The sequence below is a fragment of the Podarcis filfolensis genome, assembly GCF_964270895.1.
Source record: "Podarcis filfolensis genome assembly, chromosome: 9".
NCBI lineage: Eukaryota > Metazoa > Chordata > Lepidosauria > Squamata > Lacertidae > Podarcis > Podarcis filfolensis.
In genome coordinates this window covers 1,035,757-1,060,141 of record NC_139610.1, presented here as the reverse complement: position 1 = coordinate 1,060,141, position 24,385 = coordinate 1,035,757, and the positions used below count along the sequence as shown (strand labels likewise).

At 45.9% G+C, this 24,385-nt stretch overlaps 2 protein-coding genes across 2 annotated transcripts in view; one reads left to right on the top strand and one right to left on the bottom strand.

The window, feature by feature from the left end:
* Positions 1-24,385, bottom strand: part of LINGO1 (leucine rich repeat and Ig domain containing 1) — a 540,338-nt gene that overhangs the window by 174,445 nt on the left and 341,508 nt on the right. Inside the window, exon 3 of the mRNA XM_083630438.1 lies at positions 10,506-10,591. The gene's annotated coding sequence lies outside the window, so the exon portion shown is untranslated. The remainder of the gene's footprint in view (positions 1-10,505; positions 10,592-24,385) is intronic.
* RCN2 (reticulocalbin 2) overlaps positions 1-24,385 on the top strand; it is an 810,887-nt gene that overhangs the window by 723,484 nt on the left and 63,018 nt on the right. The window lies entirely within an intron of this gene.

The following is a 24,385-nucleotide window of genomic DNA, read 5'->3' as shown; positions in this document are numbered from 1 at the left end:
CCTTTCCTTTCTCCATTTGATCTTTTCCTTCATTTCAGCAATGGAGGGCATGTCTCCCATACAGACCAGGCTGCTTTAAAATGAGTTCTTTCTCACCAGGGAATCTTGAGAATTCTAGTTCTGTGAGGGCGCTGGGCTTGGGAATGCTAACAGCTAACGCTCAGGATCCTTGCAAAATTACAATCTCCGTTCACTGGTATTTTCCCCTCCCAGTGTAATTGCTTTATTTTGCACAATTGTAGCACCCAACAGACATGCATATCTCCTCCATCCACAGATATTTACAAATCAATTACCTTCCCTGTGTGCTCCCTTTCAATGTTAATGAAATTCCAGAGGGGCAGCTCTGTTAGTCTTTTGCAGCACAAACAACAAAGAGACTCCAGGAACCTTAAAGGCAAAGTTAAAGTGGCTAATGGTGCCTTACAAAGCCATTTCTGGCTGCAATCTTCAGGCCTACTCAGAAGCAAATCCCACCCAGTTCATTAGCTGTTTTTGCATATAGACTTCTGCTCCCAACTGACAAGTTATATGCACTCAGAAAACAATGAAGGATACTTCGGAATAAACAAAAGGGAAGAGGCTCCTGTTTAGGACAGCAGTCATTACATGTCAATGAATGTGTAAATGATGTGTATTACAAACAGTGCTTTTTTCTGGGGGGGGGGTGCAGGAGGACGCATACCCCTAAACATTTTGTGCGTCTAAGTTTGGGCCTCATTGAGGGGACAGTATTTCAATATGAGTAGGAAAATGAGAGTACCCCTAAACATTTTTTTTTAAAGAAAGCACTGATCTTATACTCTCCGACTGCCCTGAATTTCCAGGATCACCAATTAAGCTGTCATGTTTTTCCCTTTTGCTAGGAGGAGTCCCAATTTAAGCTGCTCTTAAAGGAGCAATGGGCCTGCAGCTAACTTGCCGGTTTTTTTGCCTGGCCTGGCTGCCGTTTTTGCCCAGGGCCCTTTCAGAGTAGCTTGGCTCCCTATCTTCTGCCTCTTTGCAGAGGGGAAGACCTGGGGGGGGGGCATGGGGGGCTGTGTGTGTGAGTGAAGGCATTTTCAAAGTCTGCCGCACCTGGCAGGAGAGGAGAGGGGAGAGAGCGCTTTTCAAAATATGAGCATACCCTGCTGAGAGCATGGAAATGTCATTGCTCTCTCCCCTTTACACTTGCTTCCTCCCTCCAATTCCTCCCCATTCTGCTTTTTGGATCTTTGCTTAGCCAAGTTTGATTCCCTCCCAACTGTCTCTCTGCCCATGAAATGCCCCATTTTGGGGATATATACGAGCTCCCCCTGGCAGAAATACCACTGTCCGATGTTTTCACAGAGCTGTGGAAATAAAACAAAACTGCATAGATTCATCTTATTCAGACACCTGAGAGAGTGGTCTCTGACACCATGAGAATCAGAGAGTCCTTGGCCAAAATGCACAATCCAATATACTTTTATGCATAGTCTGCCACGTGAAATTTCTTTGACAACAGCCAGTGGATTCTGGCATCGCTAGGCAGGAGCACTGCTAGAGGGATGGACCTAGGCAGGAAGAGGAGTCAAGCTGCAAGCTCATCCTTTCTCTTGGGAAGACATAGCCAGTGGTCAGGGTAGGTTTGGGCCTTTTCACAGGGTACCCTGCCCCATGCCAGTCTCTCCTTCATGCCCAGTGGCTTGTTCTGAGCCATCCAACTCAGCCTTCAGCAAAAATTAAGTTTCACACACACCCTTAAAATGGCATGCCCTGCTTCAGCAGTCTATGGCGGCCTGTACCTGTGTCCATCTCAATATGCCCCATTTGGCTCAAAGTTCAGCCTCATCTGGTGCATAGCCATGCTGAGAATCCTGGCCTTTAAGGTTAATGGCAGCAAGTTCCTAGTCCTCATGTAAGCAGCTTTAGTGAAGAAAGGAGAGCAGGTCCAGACTGAGCTGAGCCAGGAAGAGCATTACTTATGGGCTTCTGTCCACCCCTCCAAAGCAAAGTGGTCAGTGAGGGAGGAGTAACTCGGAAAAGACATATGGAGAGCCCTGTCTGGCATTCTGTTTCTAATAGCCACCAGCAAAATAAACCAGCATTCAAGTGCAAGCCCATGAAAGAAAAAGGAACGGAACAGTGGAAATATTGTCTCTAGGAAATCAGGCAGGTGACCCTCTCAAGACTTTGCAGCTCAGGAAGGGAGCAATTTCCATTTCAACCTGTATTAATTGCAATTAGTGCTTTTTCCATTCTTCTGCAGTTCTGTTTCTGCCAAATGCTACACTTTGTCTCACTGCCCACTATTCAATGTACCTTAAGCTGCACAACTATCTATGTAACTTGCTTTCATTTCAATGTAAAGGAAACCTCAAAGCTAGTAAAAAAACACCAAACCGCCATCATTAATTACATATTGTTCATGGGCTTCAAAACAACAAGAGCTATTGAACAAATACTACTCCTATTTGCTTGACTGATTTCCATTTCTGACCACAAACATGCAGATTGCAGCAATCCACCTATAGATGGATCAGTCTGTTTCTGACCAACAGTATGTCAGTTTCACATGCATGCATTCATAATTCTATTCCATTCCATAACCATATACCAAAATGATGTTTTATACACATTTTGAGCCAATAATCATTTTGCAACATTTCCAGAATGCAGAAAACTACATTTTATTCCATGTATCATTCTGGGAGCTGCAACAAGTCAGTTTTCAAGTTTTACCAAGAATGAATTCCTCAAGCATCCCTTTCCACCAGCTCCCTTCACTGCCAGTCATGTCTGAGTTATGGGACGGGATGGCAAAAGGATGGCTTGACCTGGAATTGGCAAACACACACCGGCTGAATGACAATACCAGGAACCCACTATCTGTTAATGTTCTGATGATGAAGTGCTAAGATGATTGGCGATCATTAGTCCTCTTCCCTATGGCGCCTGCACATCAAACACACTCCATCATGCTGATTATAGCTGCAGAACGTGTCATGGGCATGAAAAATGATGGGAAGGATATATCCATGAGAACACCAGCAGATCAAGAGGTGTTCCTCTATAAAGCTGTTCTGTGAGCGTCCTGGCTAAATCCAACCCTATCACAATTGGCTCACTCGTCAGTAGAGTTACGTCATTTTCATTCAAAACAATCCCATCAGAGCACCATCTCCAACCATATTAGGACTACTGATGTAATCTCTTGAAAGAACCTACTGGCAGAGGCGTCTTTCCTATTGGGATTACTGGCGCCTTGGGCTTACTGGACACCCCAGAGAGTGGGGGAGCTGCGCGGCTTTGCCGGCCGACTCCCCTTTCCTTGCACCCGCCAGCTGCGCCTCGCAACCATATGACTGGCTGGTGTGCAGCTTGCCTCCCAAGCCTCCGCAGGAGGAGAACGATCCCTGCAGGGGCTTAGGATGGAAGCTGCGCCCCATCAACTACCGGTATATGGCTGGCTGGCCTGCAGCTCTCTCTCTCTCTCTCTTTTGCCTGCCCTGTGGGAAGAGGGGGGCGGGTGATTTGTGAGGGGGAAGCGGAGTGCGAGGAAGGAAGGAAGGAAGGAAGGAAGGAGGGAGGGAGGGAGAAGGAGGAGGAGGAGGAGGAGAAGAAGAAGAGAGGGCCCCCCACTCGCCCCCTTTCTTTCTCTGGCTATGGAGCCTCCTAGCTGGATTTGCAGCCCTACTTGCAGGGTCCCCCTGCCCGTCCTGTTCAGCTACATTGAGCCCCAGCCATGAGTAGCAGCAGCCGCTGCCCTGGTTTCTTTCTCTCCCTGGAATCGTGCCCTGTGTTTAATGTTACGGGCAACTCTATCCCGAGGAAGGGAAGCTTCCTCCCATCGCTCTTCTTCTTCTTCTTCTTGGGGGGGTGGGCTCCTTCTCCGCCCTCCCAACAGGGTCCCTAGGATTGTAAAGCAAGCCAGACCATTTAGCACCGACCCCATTCATTCCAGCAGCTGGCCATCACCCACTCACTCCAAGCCCTGCGAAAAATATCATCACCATTACTACTACTGCTGCCCTCCACCCATAGATATCAGGGTGGCTCACAGCCTGAAACTACGGCATTAAGCACATGCTAGAAACTAGAACAAAGGCAAACCAAACCAAGCCAGCAACCCTCCTTCTCCCTTATTTGTGAAACAAGCCTGTTAATTGCCTATTCAACTAAAAAAAAAGGCACTGAAGGTTTCTGAGATCAATGCAAGCTAAAAAGCATTGCAGGGGGTTGGGCTAGATGACCTGCAGGGTCCCTTCCAATTCTACGTTTTTCTGAAAAACACACACGCACAACTATGGTCCCTCTGCAGTCCTCGCCCCAAGCAACTGTGTGCGAGACTTGCTCCCCAGAAAGTGTGCCTTATCTTGCTACCTGTGGTTTTTGGTCTCTCGTCAGCCCCCTCCCCCCAATCTATTCATATTCCTTTCTCCCTAATCTCCAATATTATATTTTCCTCTGGCTGAGACTTAAAACAGCCCTAATTCCCAACTGTGTTTCTTGCTGCAGTCTTGCTACTGCCTACTCAGAAGTAAGGCCCTATTAGATTCAGCAGTGCTTACTCTCAGGTAAGTGCAGTTAGGGCTGCAGCCTTTGTGACCCAAGTTTTGGGTCCTATTTAGGTTCAGGATGTCACTGCTTTATCCCCACCCCCACCCCCCCACAACATTTAAAAATGTCCGCTTCGTACTTAAACACCAATTGGCCAGGAACTTCATTCTCTGTGCCTTTATTAGTTTATTTAAAGAACAACAAACTGGTGATTGCTTTAACTTTTTGATATGTGGTGATTTGAATCATGAGGATGAATTAGAAGAACTGCTGAGTCTTGAATGAGTCTTGCTTTGGAATTGAGGACTTCATTAGATTTTCTTCTGCCTTTTCATTTTCATTTGTTCTAAGGGCTTGTTAGATATAATGTGTAAGTGTGGTGTCAGCTCCCAAAAAAAGGTCAACAAGTTTGGTGTCCTGCCCCTTAAAAAAGGCCGACAACTCTGGGAAACGGGGGGGGGGGGGGGAGGGAGGGATCTTTGCTCCACAGCACCAGATATGCTTAAGACAGCCCTGCCTACTGGTCTGTACTTTTCTCTTTTATAGCCATACTGGAGAATGACTAGTTCTACATGCAATTAATGTGGCAAGTTGTACACATTCCCTCTTCATTTTGGGAATGAAGAATATTGCAGAAAGGGAGCAATTTCCATTCCAACCTGTATTAATCCTAATTTGTGCTGTTTCCATTCTGTTGCCATTCAGTGTACAAAGTACACTCTTTGTCTCGTTGTCTGCTATTTAACGTAAGTTACATTAAGTTATGCAAATATTTATATTAGTGACCAGCTCTTGTCACTTGAAAAAATGCCACCATGTATTTCATCTATATTCTTTCCCTGAAATTCCAAATGTTTTTTCTCTCATCTAAGGCATTCCAGAATCACTCTGGGTTGGGCTTAAGTGAAATTTAGTGGAGGCTAAGGCATTCAAGGGGATGCGGGTGGCGCTGTGGGTTAAATCACAGAGCCTAGGACTTGCTGGTCAGAAGGCCGGCAGTTCGAATCCCTGTGACGGGGTGAGCTCCCGTTGCTCGGTCCCTGCTCCTGCCAACCTAGCAGTTCGAAAGCACTCAAAGTGCAAGTAGATAAATAGGTACCGCTCCGGCGGGAAGGTAAACAGCGTTTCCGTGCGCTGCTCTGGTTCGCCAGAAGCGGCTTAGTCATGCTGGCCACATGACCCGGAAGCTGTACGCTGGCTCCCTCGGCCAATAAAGCGAGATGAGCGCTGCAACCCAGAGTCAGACACGACTGGACCTAATGGTCCCTTTACTTTTAAGGCATTCAAGAGACCTCCCCTCCGCCTGGTTTTGTGGTTTCCACTCTTTGACTATTGAGCATGTTCAGTTTTGGGAGAAGGATGTTAAAATATTTTTTTTTAAGGATTGGTCAGAAAGCCCCCATTAGTGTGATTATTAGTATAGCACCTATGATTCAAGAAAACGTTGAATTTGTTGTTTCTGAATGAAGCTCTCTGGATGAATTTGGGCCAGTCATCATTGCTCAGCTGAACCAGCCTGAAATGGGCAGAGAGAGGGGATCATGTGGTCACCTTTGAAGTGGGAGAATGGGTTCACCAAAGTATGTTCCTATCATGGCTTTGTCTATCACTGCTTCTGCTAGAGCTGGGAGGGCGGATTTTTTTCAGCAGACAGCTGCATTCCTTTATGGGCATCTTTCTGGGGAGTATATGGTGCTGGTGGGTGGGGTCACAGGCAAAAGTGCGTGGAACAAGAAAGTAAATTTCTCAGTAGGCCTCTTGACACACGCTCCCCCCTCCCCCCCATCCAGATATGCAAGTAGAGTTCAGGTTTATTGGAGTTCAAGGATGCCCTGTAGCCAGGTAGAAACACCCAAGGAAAGTGCAAAGCAGGGTCAGGAAGGGGTGTGGCCTGGGGAAGAAGAGGTGTGGCTTCAGGTGGGGTGGGGTGGGGGAGACTCATGAGGACCAAATAGAGAGGCTTAGAGGGCCACGTTTGGCTGCTGGGCCTGAGGTTTCCCAACCACATATTTTTATTTATTAAATGTGTATACTGCCCTTTATCTGCAGATGTCAGGGCGGTTCACAACATATGTTACAGGAAACTCTGTTCCACCACAGAGATGGACTGAGCAGCCTCATTCTGTCCCATTTCAGTTTCAGCTACAGCCAATCAGGGCCGTCTTTAGCATATGCACCACCAGGGTGCAAAGATCCGCCCAGCGCCCCCAAATTTAGTTTAGCCGTCCCCAGAATTTTTGTTGGGGGGGGGCAACTCAAAGTTGGTGAGCTTTTTGGGGGGAGGGGAAAAGGAAAAGCCAAGATTGTTGAGCTTTCTTGGGAAGGGGGAAAGAAAATCGCTCACCTGTAACAATGACGCAATGGAAATAACTGCTTTTGTTTCCTGACTCATTTGGAATATTTGACACTGCGGAGTAACAGAGCGATGGAGGAGGGGGCAGGGGCTTTCGCTCCATTGCTTTTCACTGCCACTGATCAAGAGGGACCAGTATACAGTAGGTATACATTTGGCATCCCCCAGAATACATTTGGCGCCCGCCGGAATTCAGCGCACGGGTGCACCGCACCCCTTGCATCCCCGGGGTACAGACGGCCCTGCAGTCAATCCTACATCAACTCCATCCCACGTTGGTGAAGAATTTTAACGGTACATGCTGTGTGCACTTTTAAGGAAAAATATTAATTTATCAGTACTTTTCAGCCCATTTGTTCACAGTTCATACCAATTTTTTAAACAACAACACATATTTTGGGGTGTCACTTCTGTGCCCCAAAACTGCACAACAAAATCCGCAGAAGGGTGTAGCCCAAATGCGTTCTGATCCACGAACCAGTTTGGGACCAAATTTCTCCTCCATCGTTACCCTGATGCCAGTGGTTCTCCTCTCAGCCCTATCCAAACAGATAGAATGTGCGCTGCAAATCATAAAGTAGCCTGCCCATTATACTTGCACACGAGGCATATTAAGCCTGCCTAGCTCGTAGGAAGGGAGAACATGGTGCAAGGACTAAAATACGTCATGTGTGAGAGTTGTTTCTGCTGGTTCATCCTTCAAAGTCCCCATACTGCTTTCTTCTTCTTCACTGCAATAGGAGCAGAACTAGGACATTGCCTTTCCTCTGACCCTAGGACAGAATCAATGATACCTTTTGGAATGAGATTTGGTGCAGGACATTCCTAGAGGCTCCCACTGGGAACACTAATAACTACATTTCTCTGCTTCTAACATAGCCAGAGATCACAGCACCTTTTGCTAACATAAACCAGATGAGTCGTGCTCCAGTACGACTTCCCAGCCTTAGCCCCCAACTTGCTGTGGAGGGGATGCTTGAATCATCCTGATGTTTTTCATTAAGGAAGTAAATTTTGTTCTGCATTGAAAGATCCCTTTGTTCCCTCCAGAGAGCTGTCATGCTGAGAAATTGCCTAAGCCCAGTCAGCTCTGATGTTTGCTGTCTCACGCACCACCTGCATCAAGCTGACAGTTCACAGATTTTAGTCTAGGATTTGGTATGTACTGTACAAACCACAACCTGCTCTTGTCTCCTTTGACTGTCCTGGGAAGAGAGAGGCTGGAAGAAGAAAAGAGAAGCTGGGAGCAAAAAAGGTGTGTGTGTGTGTGTGTGTGACTGTAACTGTAACAGAGACATCTTGCACAGCTCAGCAGTGAGAGGGCTCACTTTGTTGTTCCTGTTGAGAAAGGAAGCCTCCGACTCCCATTGCCCCCTGCAGAAAGGCACAAGGAGACGCCAAGCCACACTCAATTGGCAGAGGAGAGAGGAATACACACAAGGTCTATCCTTCACCCGCTCAACACCGCCTTTGCTGAAAAGGCAACATACATAACCAGAGTCAACCAAGGTCGACGGAAAATTTTCATTGGAAAGCTCCCGCAAACATTATCTACCGGTACTTCCATTACAATAATCACAAGATGAGAGCCTGTGGCCTCCCAGAAGTTGCTGGGCTATGTGGATGCGAGTGATGGGGACTAAAGCAACACCTGGAGCGCCACAGTTTCCCCCCCCCCCAAAAAAAAAACATTTAGATTGAATCTCTGATTCCTGCCCTCAATCACTGCAGGGTTGAAAATGAAACGTTCTGGTCCAATAGATGGTACATTTCTGACCCCAGGTGGGGTGATAACATTCCTAATGTTCATCAAATTAAAATCTCCACTAAAATTTCCCTGCAGGCAGAGACATAGCACACTGAAAAGTTGTTGCCTCAACATCCCTCTAGTGAGCTAGTTTTCTACATGTTTTCAGTGCAGGGAAGCATTTGACAATGGACTTCCCTATCTTTGCTTGAAAACAGCATCTCCTCCCATTGGGTCCCCAGACATTGCTAGACTACAACCCACATCACCCGCAACCAGCCCTGCCAACGGCATGGGACGGGGGGAGTTGTAGTCCTCCAGCACCTGGGGGAATCTGCTCCAGAATGCTGCATACTAGTCAACTACCATTGCATTCTGCAACAAATTTGGACCACAACTACATTATGTAGAATGAAGTAGCAGAATGCTGGACTGTGGTCATATTTTGAATGCACTTACCCAGAAAGAACTCCCCGTACAGTGGTACCTCAAGTTACAAACGCCTCAGGTTACAAACGCTTCAGATTACAAACTCCACTAACCTGGAAGAGTTACCTTGAGTACTTTGCCCCAAGATGACAAGGGAAATCGTGTGCCGGCGGTGCAGCGGCAGCAAGAGGCCCCATTAGCGAAAGCATGCCTCTAGTTTAGAACAGGTTCAGGTTAAGAATGGACCTCCGGAACGAATTAAGTTCGTAACTACAGGGACCACTGTATATGGCAAATTAACACATCAGAGTGGGGGGGGGAGGTTCAGTATAATCTGCCAGATGTGTTTGTTTACCACATTCAGAGACTTTTTTGTGGGGAACATTCAATAATATGACCAGACAAACAGCCCTGTGGTACAGTTCAAAAGTATTTATTAATTATTATTATTATTATTATTATTATTTGAAATTATATACTGCCCTATACTTGGAGGTCTCAGGGTGGTTCACAGAATAAAATCAGAATATAAAACCACAAAATACATAATCAAAATAAAAACAACAACACAACAAAATGTATTTTAAAGTGCACCCCTAATCAAAGTCTTGCATAACCAGGTGCAGGTGGGTGGGAACCAGAAGTGATATTTGTTTGAAAAGGCTTGTGAGCTTGGTTCTCATACCGATCGCCTATTCCTGGGCTAAGCCTATGGTCAGAGGTACATCTGCTCAGAGAGCCTCAAAACTGGTGGTGTTCTTTTGCAGCTGTATTCTGCAACAAGTCATAGACATAATGGCTATGAATTTATAGTCCATCCCCTGGACCATCCACACATCATTCTGATTTATTAGTTGTTATGCAATACTTCTACAATGTTGTTGAGTTATTGCTGTTTGAAGGGTCACTTTTGCAATATAACACAACAAAAATGGGACAACACCCCCCCCAGACTAGAACATTTGGGGCATGAAAAGTTATAGAAAGTTCTGGGATATATATGCTCTGATTGGAAATGAAGCAGGAAGACCACCCTGAATCCACTGTACTGAAAGTGGGACCACACATAATTGCCTCAATACCATTGTGAGCACATATGATCCTGAACACACAACAGAAAGGATGCCCACTTCAGCCACTGTTTTGCACCTGGCTCTGTCTAGTAGATCCCAGGATCCAGTAAAAACCAAAGTAAACGACCCAAGCCTGGATTAGGGGTAGCCAACGTGAAGTCCATCAGCTACAGGTGAAATGCAGCTCTCACCACCCCCGGCTCAATGGCCAAGGCTGAGGGGAGATGGAGTCCACCTGGCAGGCACCACATTTGCCTAGAACAGATACAATGCCCTCGCTTTGATTAATGCAGACAAGTCCACACCATGAACGAGGTAACATACAGTGGAGCTTTCCATGTTTCAACTAGTCTCATGTGCTACGAGAAGAACCCCCACTTACCCAAGGAAGATCGTGTCAGGATGCAAGCTGATTGGCTTCTAGGGGTGCAGTGGGTGTGATCCTCTCCTTTGCTTTCCAGTCATGTGCTGAGGAGAAAATGTCATCACAATTAGAATTTTAAGAGATTACAGCTGCAATGAAGTAGACAAGGGAGGTAGCAGCAATTTTAATGCAAGCGTTCTCGAAGATGGCATTTCTCCATCCAAACAAAATAAAACTGCAAGTCTTCTTGGATCACTCTTGAGTTGGAAAGCTGTGATTAAAGCTGCATGGAATGAAAGCAATTGAAGCAAAGTCAATAGCAGGATCATTGGTGGAAAGAGGCTGAGAAAATTGCAATGCAGTGGAATGATTAGCAGAGAAATCCTAACCCTCAGATTCACTGGATGGAGGATGTTAGGATGGAACAGCACCTTGTTGTACTCCTGTATTGAGAGCCCCCAAATATATACCACTTGTGTTGTTTCTGCTGGCAATAGCCCCCAAAACAGAACACTATGTGTCAGAGGAAATATTGGATCTGCTGAATCCATAGTCCCCTCCAGAATGGGGCCCATCAACTTCACCAGGCTTGAGTTGGCACACTGAAATCCCCACCAGCATGTTGACCAGCAGAAGTGACATCTCACTCAGCACTTCACTTTTGCATTGTTCTGTAAATTATTTTATGCAGAGATTGTTTCTTTATAATTTCAGTGGGTACATGGCTGAGCTTACCTTCTCACCATGAGGTGGCTCACAGCTGTGTGTTCTTTCCATTAAACATTTCTCCCCCACTCCCTGATTTAAAAAAAGCTCCATGAGAGGAGTTGCATTGGGACATCTTCCCCTGGACTTTGACAGGGGCCATGAAGGTTGTCTACCAAGTGCCTGAGATCAGTGTGTTTGCTGATCAGGAGTGCAGCTGACAGGACCATAATGGGCTTCCCACACTTGAAAGCCCATCTGAAGAATTCCAAGAAGTGAGGGCACTTGGGAAGGCTGCATCAGATGATTTGTAGAACGAAAGGAAGGACATTCACAAAATCCTTTCATCACCTTAAAGATAAGGTAAGCACAACAGAATCCCTGCACCCTATCCGTAAGAATTTCACTTTAAAAACATCTCTTGAATGCTTCTCAGATTCGGTCTCTATTTGTGTGTTATTTGATGGGCAATGGTGGTGGTGGTGGGGAACCATGGAAGGAATTTTCAGCATAAAAATATCCATATATATTAAACAAGATTGCATTTATTTTAGGAATGTTTAATGAATGCACACGTAGGCACAGATGACAACATTCCAATAAACAAGAGGAACTAAAAGATTAAGTAAACTCTGTTTCTTCTTATTTCATACCAACAGTATATATTTGTATACAGTGGACGCTCAGGTTGCAAACGTGATCCGTGCGGGAAGCACGTTCGTAACCTGCAGCGTTCGCAACCCTCTGCACATGCGTGGGTCCTGATTCAGCGCTTCTGCACATGTGCAAGTGCCGAAACCCAGAATTAACCTGTTCCGGTACTTCCGGGTTCGGCACAGTGCATAACCCGAAATCACGCAACATGAAGCGTCTGTAGCCCAAGGTATGACTGTACATGCAAAAGGATCAAATGCTAGCTTCTCTGGAAATAACTGGGAAAATCCCTTGCCTGAACCCCTGGAGATGTGCTGCCAGCCAGTGTGGGCAAGGGCCAGCCAGCTCAATGAAGCAATGGGTCAGTATAAGGGTCTTCCCTATAGTGCAGGAGTGGGGAACCCAGAAGTTGTTCGTCTCCAACTGCCATCAGCCTCAGTCAGCATGAGTAATGGCCAGGGAGCCATTACTCTATGATTCCATGATTCTATTGCTGCCTGCACCAGAAACTCCTGGTGCAATGTTCATCACTTATTATACCCAGTGAGTCCTGGAGGGTCACAGTTTCTCCATCCCTGCTATGGTGCAGAGAAACCTGTCCAATGGGGAGAATTTCAGCAACAGCTATAAAGGCTTCTTTGATATCCATACTATACTTCTTATGTAATTTATTTTTTATATATTTCATATATTTATTTATTTATTTTATTATTAATTTATGTGCCATCTTTCTTCACTCAACAAAAGGCAATGTGCATGAGGATTCCCTGGTGATCATGCACACAGCTATTCACCAGAACCTGACCTTCTTAGCCTTAGTAAGGCAGTAAGATGCCTCCAGATTGCAGCCTGGTCTGAACAATTGCTCCTTATAACACAGATATCAAAGCTCCTGGCTTTGTGGCCTGAAAATTGAGCAACTGGGAGGAGGGGCAAAGACTTCATAAGCTTTTTAAAAAATTATTCCACTGTATTTGAAAGAACACAAGAGAACCGCCATTGCAAGTGTACTTACCAATGTCAACCAAAGCCTTTATATAATAAAATATGTATTGAAAGTGAAGAAGAAGAGGGAGAGGGACGGTATAAATGGAAACACAGCTTGAATGAACCTTCTTGGCACCAAGAGAATACGCCAACTCCAGTTCCCAGGCAGATGGCATCAGCTTGGAGACTTTATACACAGTTGACAAAAAGTTCCAGACCTAGCAATGAGCAATTCCATTGGCTTATTTCAAATTCTGAATAAGGGTCTAATATTTCAAAATACAGTCCAGAAAGACAAAGAAAGAGAACCCAGGCTTAGTGAGTTTCTTTCATTTTATCTGATTTTTTACTGAAAGTTTTCAACATACAATACAATAAAAATATGATACTAACAATCAATGGGGTTTTTTCTTTGCCATATTGGGTTCTGAGGATATGACCAAGAGGTCAGCAGCAATAGATTCTCTTCTGCCTCTGCTTCTCTCTCATGTCTCTCTTGTCCCTCAGGGCAGAGATGTATCCTCTCATTTTTTTTGTAAAGTGCCATGGAGTGTTGGCTGGTGCCCATTTGGACTGGTAGGGTGGGAGGCAGGGAGTCCAATGGGGTGGGGCCAGAGCCAATGACAGGCAGAGCCAACTACTTCTGCTTTTGTCCCCCTACTCCCTGTTGAATTCCACAAGGTAATACTGAGACTAAGGGAGAAGGAGCTAACAGTCATCGGGAGGCTTTTAAGCAGAGGCTGGATGGCCATCTGTCATGGAGACTTTAGCTGAGATTCCTGGATTGCAGGGGGTTGGACTAGATGACTCTTGGGGTCATTCCCAACTCTACGATTCCACGATTCTATTGCTGCCTGCACCAGACACTCCTGGTGCAATGTTCATCACTTATTATGCCCTCAGTCCAATCCATGAATTACATCTTTAGAAGGCTGAGAACTGCAATGTAAAAGAGAAGAAAATAAACCTTGCCAGCCCATCCCAGGCATGGGAAAGTGTTCCAAAACAATGAATCATCCTTAGCCCTTCCTTCCTTCCTTCCTTGAATTTGTCAAGAGACGTCAGTGCCATGCTGATCTCAGCTTCTGTTCTGCCTCTCTCCACTCTTTTGGATGAAATTGCTCTTTAGTCCCCAATACTCTTCTTCCCTGGGAAGGCCCTGATGAGGCATCATTAAGTCACCTCTTCACCTTTTTATCTGGTAAACTAAAAAGACGGAGATGAATTCTCTCTCCTGCAGCAAGCAGGGTTCTCCAGCCCTCTAATCATTCTCTACATAGCAATCCCCATTCAACAATCACAGCAGACTTCACAAAGCATTAATGAATGAAATCTCATGGCACAGACATAAACGCCAAGTGAGGTTATACCCACAGCACATCGCCACCAAAGCCATGGCTCAATCTGGAGAAGGTCTTATCTAGAGCAGAGCTGAAACCCCCACCCAGCCCCAATGCATCTGCATGCACACACACACATGCACACACACAAATTTGGTGCATCTTTGCATGACACAAAGTCAGGTTGGCATTGGGGCAATTTTGGAGGGGCGTGAACAAAACGAGCAAGATTTAGAGTGGCAGTGAGCACACATTCAGTTCCTGGTGGCCTTTTTTCCAGTTGTTGATGACATGGGGCCCTCCAGATGTTTCTGGACTACACCTCCCACCTTCCTGATCAATGGCTATTGTGCTGGTCCCGTGGGCTAACCAAGAGGTGAGGTCCGAGTCCAGTCCGAGGTCAAAGGTGCAGTAAGGAGACAGTCCAAAGAAGCTGAAGCTGGATGCAGGGCAGGTAGGTGGTGAGGTCAGGAGCTCCGGCAGGATAGCAGGACAGGGTTCAGGCAGGAACTGACAACCAACGAAATTGCTCCCACAACTTGGGACTGAGGCTGGCTGGCTTTTATCTGCCCCGAGGCACAGGGCGGCCCTGATCCTCAGGTGACTCACCTCTCCTGGCCTGGAGGCGAGCACTCCTCCTGTGGGAACTTAGTTCCCTCCGCCTCTCTGCCCTGAGCCTCTGCAGCTCAGGAGAAGCTGGAGGGCTACCGGACCCAGAGGCAACCTCAGCCTCCCCTGACGGGGCTGAGAGTGGAGCACCTGCAGGCAAGGGGTCCTCCACCCCCTCAGGAGCCAGAGCAGACTCAGCTGGTGTCTGCACCTGAGGATCCAGCACAGGTGAGGACCCTTCGGGCTCATGCCCCAGCCCCAGCTCAGCTGGTTCTGGAGGCAGGGAATCCTGTGCAGGCTGGGATTCCTCAGGTTCAGCATCCGAATCTGAATCCCAGGTCATCACAGCTGTGCTGGCTGTGGCTAATAGGAGGTGTAGTCCAGAAACATCTGGAGGGCCACAGGTTGTACACCCCTGGCATGGGGGATGGAGGCACTTTCCTGACCTCCCATCAGGTGAGTCACTGCTGCTTATGGGGAGGAGGAGGGGCATGTTGGCAGAGAGGGCAGTATCATGCAAACATAGCATCAGGAGCCCTGCTGGAGCCCTGAAGAAGGAGCCCTTCTTCCTTTCTTTTACTTGAAAATATCCCAAGTAAAAGCAGGGAGTATTGCCTTCACTCTGGATGCATCATGGAATTGTCATGAAGTCAAGTGAGAGCAAGGGCAGTAAACTAAGTGTCATGAAACCAAGTCAGAGAGATGGCAATGCATTGTGCCTTCACTCTGGACAGGGGTGTAGCTAGCTGCTCTGGCATCCGGAGCGGCGGGGGTGGGGCGATCCTCCCACAGGGGTGCCGCGGCAATCTGGGCACAGGGCACTGCAGCGATCCACCCCAGGGGGCGGCGCGGTGAGCTGCCCATGGAGTCTGCCTGACAGACACAAGCCCCATGCTGCCGTTTCGGGCAGTGCGGGGCCCCAAGTCACCACGTTACTCCCAGGAGAGACGCGTGGCTCAGGCACGCTGCAGGCCAGGCCCCCATGGTGTTCCATTTTGTCACACCCCTCAAGGATGACACCTGAGGTGGGCCGCAGCCCCTTCCTACGCCCCTGACTCTGGAGCCTTTCAAGGAAAGAAAGAAAGAAAGAAAGAAAGAAAGAAAGAAAGAAAGAAAGAAAGAAAGAAAGGTCTTCTCCAGCAAGCAACAGGACTTCTAGAAGTGGAACTGCTGCTGCCTGCACCAGTGGCGTAGCGTGGGTTGTCAGCACCCGGGGCAAGGCAAGTAATTTGCGCCCCCTAAACCCGTGGATTTGCGCCCCCTAACCCGTGGAAATGCCCTAACCCCAGATGTTGCGCCCGGTGCGGCCGGCCCCCCCTGCACCCCCTACGCTACGCCACTGGCCTGCACCATAAAGCAAGTATGGGTGGCAACAGAGAGAACGGGAGTCAATTTCATGAAACTTTTTGCTCTCCCCAAAGCTTTCACTTGGGGGTTAGAAAGTTCCATGAAGAAATTTCAGGTCATCTATGGCCTTCTCAGGGCTTAATTCTGGAACCTGTTTTCAGTGCTTAGCCCTGGAATAGGTGGAGCAATGTAGTGTATCTGAGCATCAATGCAGCGCCTTTCTATTGCTGCTGAAGATCCAAAGCCCGCCTCGAAACATGATAAGGCGGGCGGATCACTGGTACTTCTTTAAACAAATTCTTCATTCATTGAAGCAGAAATAATTGAATTAACATTATGGGGAAAACAAACCAAACACATGGCTTTCCTTGTCATTCTTTCACCATCATGAAATGGCGCTGTGTGTGTGTGTGTGTGTGAGAGAGAGAGAGACCTCTCAGCTAGCATGCAACATTATGATGCTGTGACATCTTGATTATATAGCAATGCTGTGTTGCATTAAGGCACACACCGCACCATCAAGTCTTGGTGTTACAAAAATGTCATTTTTAGCACAAAGATGACTAAAGCACCAGTTCTGTGCTGTTATTTTCAAAGCCTTCCACAGCCCTGTCTTCACCCTATCTCTTTGTCCTTAATACCCCAGAATATCCTGAGCCAGCCAGTCAAAATGCCCTGTGCTATCATAGTAGGAAAATAAGGAGGGGACGTGATAGAGGTGCAAAAGATTATACATTGAGGAGAGAGAGAAGGTCTCTTTCTCATGATATTCAAACCCAGGAAAATTCAATGATGTTGAAATTTGGAAAATTCAGGACAGACAGACAAAAGATAATTATTCGCACAGTGTATAGTTAAACTATGGAGACAGCGCCCACAAAAAGCCACAATGGCCACCAACTCAGATGGCTTCAACACAGGATTCCACAAATCTATTCAAATTCATTATGGTGGAGTAATATAGAGAAAATTGCATTATATGAAAAGCTCACCTGCTGCACCCATATTTTGAAAGGAAAAACAAAGGTGACCATTTTTGTCTCTGTTTGTTGGGATTTTATTGAATACATAAACAAAAATACATTTCTCTCTTCCACAAGTCTCTCAAGAAATTTGAGGTGAGTTACATCTAATTGGCTGAACATTTTCCTTGATGTAATCAGAGCGCCCCCCCCCCTTGGTACTCCTTGAGCCTCTCATGGTTTCAGTCATAGGTTTATGTTTCTGCATTATCCTGGGAAGGTGGCCGATTTTGGAGAGGGAAAACTCTTGTTCTAAACCTCCACTGCCTTGGGGCTACACTCATTCATAAGAAAGGCTCTGGGAGTAAACCCTGAGGAAAAATCAGTAGCCACTGCCTTGCAGGACATCTTCTGGAGAAGAAAAGGCTAAAGAGTAAACCCTGCAGAAATCCAGAGTGTATTTCCCCTGCATGTGAAGACAGGCTCTGGCGGATGGAGCGGATCAGACCAATAGTGGGTCCAACGGGGGTTTCTGCATGTCCTGCAGAGGGAAGTGAGGGGCAGATGGGACTCATCCACCTGGGAAAGTAGTCCTCTAGGAGAAGGAAAACTCTGATCTTAAACCTCTGCTGCCTTGTGGGATATTTTCAGCAGAAGAAAAGGCATTACTCCTTAAATAAACCCTATACAAATCCAGAGCAGAGTCCCTAAGACAGTGGGATGGCTCCTTGTACACAGAGGAAGGTCAGGTGGTACCTGGTGCGGAAAATTTCTTGTTACCCCCCCACACACATACACATACACATTGATTTTTTTTAAAAAAAAATTGCCTGCCCTGCAAAAATGGTTTTACATTATTTCATGTTTTCTTACAAAGGAATGTGGATTCTGGGCCTCTGATAACAAGTAGGCGACTATGGACAGATACTTAAATCTACAGGATGGATTGTGTTTTGGCTTGTGTTATTTTATTTATATTTATTGTTTATTTATTTAATAAAATGTATTTTTAAAAACCTGCAAAGTGGTTTAAGTTGTTAACTAATGCGAAAGAAAGAGGAGGTTTTGCCCTGCCAGATTTGAAACTATACTATGAAGCGTCTTGTCTCTGTTGGTTAAGGGATTGGATAAAATTAAAAAATACTAAATTACTAGATTTGGAAGGTCATGATAACAGATTCGGATGGCATGCATATTTATGGTTGGAGAAGAAGAAAAGTCATAAAGGGTTTGTGAATCATATTTTTAGGAGTTCTATATTGGAAATTTGGGATAGGTACAAGAATATATTGGAACCCAAAGTCCCACACTGGTTGTCTCCGCTTGAGGTAATGACTGTAAAGAAAATTAATATGAGAGGAAATTGGATTACCTATGGAGACTTGATAACTAAAGTGGGGGAGAAATGGAAAATGAAGCCATTTGAACAAGTTAAAGATTATGTGTTTGACTGCTTGCATTATCTCCAGGTAAACGAAATGTTTAAAAAGGACCTTAAAGAGAGGGGATATATAGAAAAAGAATCAAAATTCCAAATAGAGATAATAAATAATGATGTGAAGATAATGTCAAAAATGTATAAAATTTTATTGGAATGGCAAACGAAGGATGAGGAGATTAAGTCGGTTATGATACATTGGGCAAGAGATTTTGGTTATAATCTACAACTAACTGATTGGGAAAAAGTGTGGAATGAAAATATGAAATTTACTGCATGTTCCGCGATAAAGGAAAATATTATGAAAATGGTATATAGATGGTACATTACACCGGTCAAGCTAGCAAAAATGTATAAAACATGTAACAAGTGCTGGAAATGTAAAGAAAAAGAAGGATCTTTCTTTCACATGTGGTGGGAATGTAAGAAGGTTAAGGGTTTCTGGGAAATGATATATAATGAGTTGAAAAAGATGTTTAAATACACATTTGCAAAGAAACCAGAAGCCTTTTTGTTAGGGATAACAGGAAGAGAGATCAACAGAAGGGACTATAAACTTTTTCAATATGCAGTAACAGCGGCAAGAATATTAATGGCCCAAAAATGGAAACAACAAGAATTACCGACACTTGAAGAGTGGAGAATGAAACTTATGGATTACGCAGAACTGGACAAAATGACTGGGAAAATTAGATATCAAAAGGATCACAAATTCATCGAGGACTGGGGAAAGTTTACGGACTATCTGAAAAATATATGTGATGTACAGACAACGTTAGTGGGTTTTAAAGAAGCTTTGTGAATGTTAAAGACGTATTGTAAAAGAAAAAATAACCTGATAAGTGAGTACCAATCGGCAGTATGAGAAATGGAAAATGTGTAATGAATAGATAATATGGATGATTGGTGGAGGAGCTGGTGGAAGTACAAAAAATGTGAAACATGAGATTAGGATGTGCTGAATAATTTGTAAAAGAAAATTTAATAAAAATTTATATATATATATATATATATAAAAGAAACTACTGAAGGGGAGGTTTTATTTATTGTGATTTCACCATGCTCTTTATTATCTGAAAAGGAAAAGGTTTATTTAAAAAAACAGGACTGCACAGCAGCAATCTAGTCTCATCATGATCAGTGGGACTTATTCTCAAGCCGACGGTGCATAAGATGGGCTGCAATCCTATGCACCCCTTGCATCCAGAGAATTGTAGAGTTGGAAGGGACCCCTGAGGGTCATCTAGCCAAACCCCTGGGGCAATGAAGGAATCTCAACTAGACCATCCCTGACCGATGGCCATCCGTCTTTTGTTTTCCCCCTCAGCCAGGACACACAACAACGGAGACTGGAGGTGGTGGGGAAAATAAATTTTGACAATGGGGCAGATTTGTCAGGCGCGCGCAGGAACAACTTAAAGACTTTACATGCAGTTTCCCCGCATGTAACGTAACAGGCAGGGATCCAGCTCAGACAGAGAGAAAGACCTTGGGGGAGGACAGGACAAAAGAGTGCCAAAGTCCGCCCATTTGATCCTCTTTGGGATGGGGGCACTAGGGCTCTGGGACCACCCTCCCCAAAAGATTTACTTGTCTTCAATGTATTGTTACCACTGTTATTCTATAGTTCAGATCCTTTTTAAATTAAAAACTTTCTCTAAAATTAAAACGGCAGAAGTAATCAGTAGCATAGATATCAAAGGAAAGGCAAGAGAATAGTCCCTAATAGATACAAGGGAGACACAGATACACCAGCACACAAAAGTAAATAAAATCCAGCCTTGGGGAGAGGGGTGGGAATGTACAGTTTGCTGTACTTAGCCTTGAGATGGGAGACTGAAAGGGCTTATGAAATAAAAAATAAAAGTCTTGTGTCTAGGAATATTTTTCTGCAAAAGCATCAGACTGGTTGTCAAAAGTGTGAACTTCATTAATAGACCCTAATTGGTCAATTAGCCACAGAATAGATTTGCTGCTTTTTCTCATCTTCTTTTAATTACACAACTGCTTTTTTGGGGGGGGGTCCTAGGCTGGGGGCAAAGGGGAGGCCGGCTTGCCGAGCACCCTGGGCGGCGCTGAGCTGCTCCTCCTGGCGCCACACGCGGGCAAAACGGGGCGGCAGCGCTGCCATTGTCCCACAGGCTCCACTTTTGGGGGCAGCAAAGGTTTTTCAGAGAGGGGTTTGGGCCCAAAGGGGGTGCGCAGGACAGGCAGCGGCCTTGGCAGGCCTCCTCGGCAGCCCAGAAAGTCGGCCTAGGGGAAGAAAAGGAAGCTGAGTAGATTCGGCCTTGCCTTGCCTTTGCCCCGCCTCCAACCCAGCTGGCCAATCGGTTGCAGGCGGGAGGGGGCGAAGGCAAGGCAAGGCCGAGTCTACTTGGCGGCGTCTCATTTTCTTCCCCTAGGCCGACTTTCCAGGACCCGGGAAGCCAAGCGGAGGGTGGGGCAGTAGGACGGGTCATAAAAAACTTTTTTTTTGACCCTGCTCCACTGAATTGAAATTTCAGCCTTCACGGCATAGGGAAACGGCCAAGTAAACAGCTATTTTCGTGGAGGAGGGTCAAGATATTAACTGATATGCATGAAATTTCACATATAGCTATATAATCCCTAGTGTAGTAAGATAAGACCTTTGGAGCAAGCATTTTTTTAAAAAAATTTTTTTATGAACCACCCTAGTAGGGCAGTAATTGTTCCTTGATAATTTGTCACCCCCCTCCATGGTGGCACCCGGGGCGGACCCCTACCCCCCTTCCCTAGACTCCTGCTTGTACATCTCCTTCCTGCAGCCAGACTTCTTGCTCTCCTTTCCTTTGGACCCCATCAGCGAAGCCGAGAGGCGGGTCTTGTCATCCGGGCAGCCCAGGACTTCCAGGCACATTGGCCAGGCTTGTGCCCCAGAGATATTTTGCAAGCGAGGTGCGCCACACCGTTTATTACCATTTCTTTTTATGGTACTCTCCATTTACCTGTTGGTAAAGGTAAAGGGACCCCTGATGGATAAGTCCAGTCGTGGCCGACTCTGGGGTTGCGGCGCTCATCTCGCTTTATTGGTCGAGGGAGCCGGCGTACAGCTTCCGGGTCATGTGGCCAGCATGACTAAGCCGCTTCTGGCGAACCAGAGCAGCGCACGGAAATGCCATTAACCTTCCCGCCAGAGCGGTACCTATTTATCTACTTGCACTTTGACGTGCTTTTGAACTGCTAGGTTGGCAGGAGCAGGGACCGAGCAATGGGAGCTCACCCCGTCGCGGGGATTTGAACCGCCAACCTTCTGATCGGCAAGTCCAACGCTCTATGGTTTAACTTACAGCACCACCCGTATCCCTTTTACCTGTCTGCATCTCATCACAAATATCCTGAAAACTAGCTTTGTAAAAAAAAAAATAAAATTCGTCTGAATGCAATATTCCATGCCAGTCTTGGTTTGCTTTGGTTCAGTTTTTATAGTCATAGAATCTCAAAATTGTAGCGTTGGAGTTGCGCCGTCAAATGACTCTCTACCCATTCTATTTTGCTCTCCATTATGGTCAGGCCTCTCTTTGAGAGCAGCTGTGGGCTGCCACCACTCTGTCTTCAGCTCTCTCCTCAGACCTCACCTTTCCCCACAATGGCTCTGTAGCCTTAATGGAGTTCACCGAATGGGTCTGCGTTGCTCCAGGACAGGAGGAAGGAAGTCAAATGATACTGAGGTTGGTTCAAAGAAAAAGTTTATTCTGCTCTCCGGATAGCAGAAGGCACTTGCATGGTGAGTCCATAGCAAGTCCAAAGAAATGAGAAGTTTCATGCAGTATATATATCCTCCAGGCATCCTCTCCCTCCTTCCCCAGGAATCCAACCACATCAGGCTATGTACGCAGGTTGACATCACATATGTTCCTGCTCTGGTATTCTTGACCATAAAAGGGTATTCCTTCCTGTACTTCTGACCATAAAAGGATCTTCCTCTTCCTACTCTTATCTTGGAGGAAGAGGTCATCATCTCCGAGAACACACTCTGGCTTTGTTCCTTTGTTCCTGGACTTAGGTCTGTGCGTCAGGGTTGTGGTAAGATAAGACCTAGAGTGTCATCCCTGTTCCACTATGGAGTGGACAAGGCCATCCTTATCGTCACAGACTGATAAAGGAGAGAGCCTTGTTTATGCAGCTGTGTTCTTGTTATGCATTTGCTCAACAGCTCAAGTTAAAGCACTTTAGAAATGCTAAGAAGAAAAGGGGGGGTTGAGTCAGTTTTAAACTGACTGCACAGAAACCCATTCCTTCAGCTCAACCTTGCCATGCTCACTCCCGACATAAACAACAGCCCTGTGAGGCAGGCTAGGCTGAGGTCCCTCTATGAGTTTCATGGAAGAAATGAGATTCGAACCCTTGTTTCCCTATCCCAGAGGTGCCCAACCTTTTTTTGGCCTGAGGCTAACCATTGGGGGCCCCACACCACTGTTGTGTGGCCACCTCATAGTCTTGCCCACCCTCACAAAGAACACAGCTGAAAAGGAAGGTTCATTATGTCTCTGCAAAACTCAGGTGAGTGCTCAGTTGACCTCCCTATGGGGACCCTGAACAGGGTGAAGAAGTTTAAACTTCTCTATCTTGCAGCCTGTATTGAATGCTATTTTTGCAATACCATCACCAGCAAAATGTATGGGTCTTGGGAGGGGCTGTTTTTTTGGGTGGCTTATCTGGTACCAGGGCCGGTGGTCGGCCATCCCTGCTTTATCCACTACATCATATTGGATTTCATGGGCCTCACTGGGACAGCACAGTTGGCTAAGAAATCACTAGTGGTTCTGCAAAGGCCCTGTGGAGTCTTGGACCCTAAAGCAGAGACTGCATCTTTCTATTCCTAGATGACCCTTGGGATCACTTCCAACTCTACAATCCTATGATTCTATAAGGACTATTCATAATCATCATCATCATTGTTAGTAGTAGTAATTGTTTATTTGCATTTACTAGTAGGTTTTTCACAAGTGGGGGGCAAGCATAGTGTAGTGGCTCGAGTGTTGGACTACGACCTGGGAGACAAGGGTTCAAATCCCCACTTGGCCACATGAAGGTCACTGAGTAACATTGGGAAGGTTAACAAAATAGCTCCAAATAAATAGAGAAAATGAAATTTCCACTTGGCCAACATGCCTATGGCAGTTCCCTCACTTATGGAGTGATGGAACCCACAACGGCTGCCTGTTGAAGCCCCAAGAAAAGTGAGGGGCTGTTTATACGTCCAGCCTTTAATGAAGCCACCGGGGCTCTGATCCATTTGCAGCAGGGAAGTCAAAAGACAAATGGTGCATCAACTATAAATAAGAACTCTTAATTTTAGATCGCCCCCTGCCCAGCCCGGTTTCTAAGTTTTAATCAGCTTTCCAGACCGCTTGCACCACCCACTGCTCAGCTGTCTTGGAAGGCTGGAACAGGAAAACTCAAAAAGAAGGGCTTCTCCTTGTCCTATTTGTGCCCCCCTCGCTTCTGCCCAATGCCTGCTGGGGATTCATAAAGGACATCCATAAAATGGCCAAAAATAAACAGAAAGAAGTTGATTAATTGTCCCATTATAAAATCGTTACCCATGTTTATTTATAGGTTCTCAGTCCATTTTCACCCCTGGTTTTTTCTATCCCAAGTTGTTAAGGAAGTTTTACATTCAAAGGAGATGTGATGAGGAATTCTGTGATCCGCCTTTCCATTTTCTTTTCTTTTCTTTTCTCGGCACTGACATTGGGAATAAAAGACCAAGTGTTTGCTTCTTTTCCTACCATTGGTCTGCTCCAAATTAACTTCCTCCTGCTTGCTGCTTTTTGATTCACAGGTGGGTGGCGGAAAGAGATCCAGGGTCCCATGTAGCCAAGGTGTGAAGAC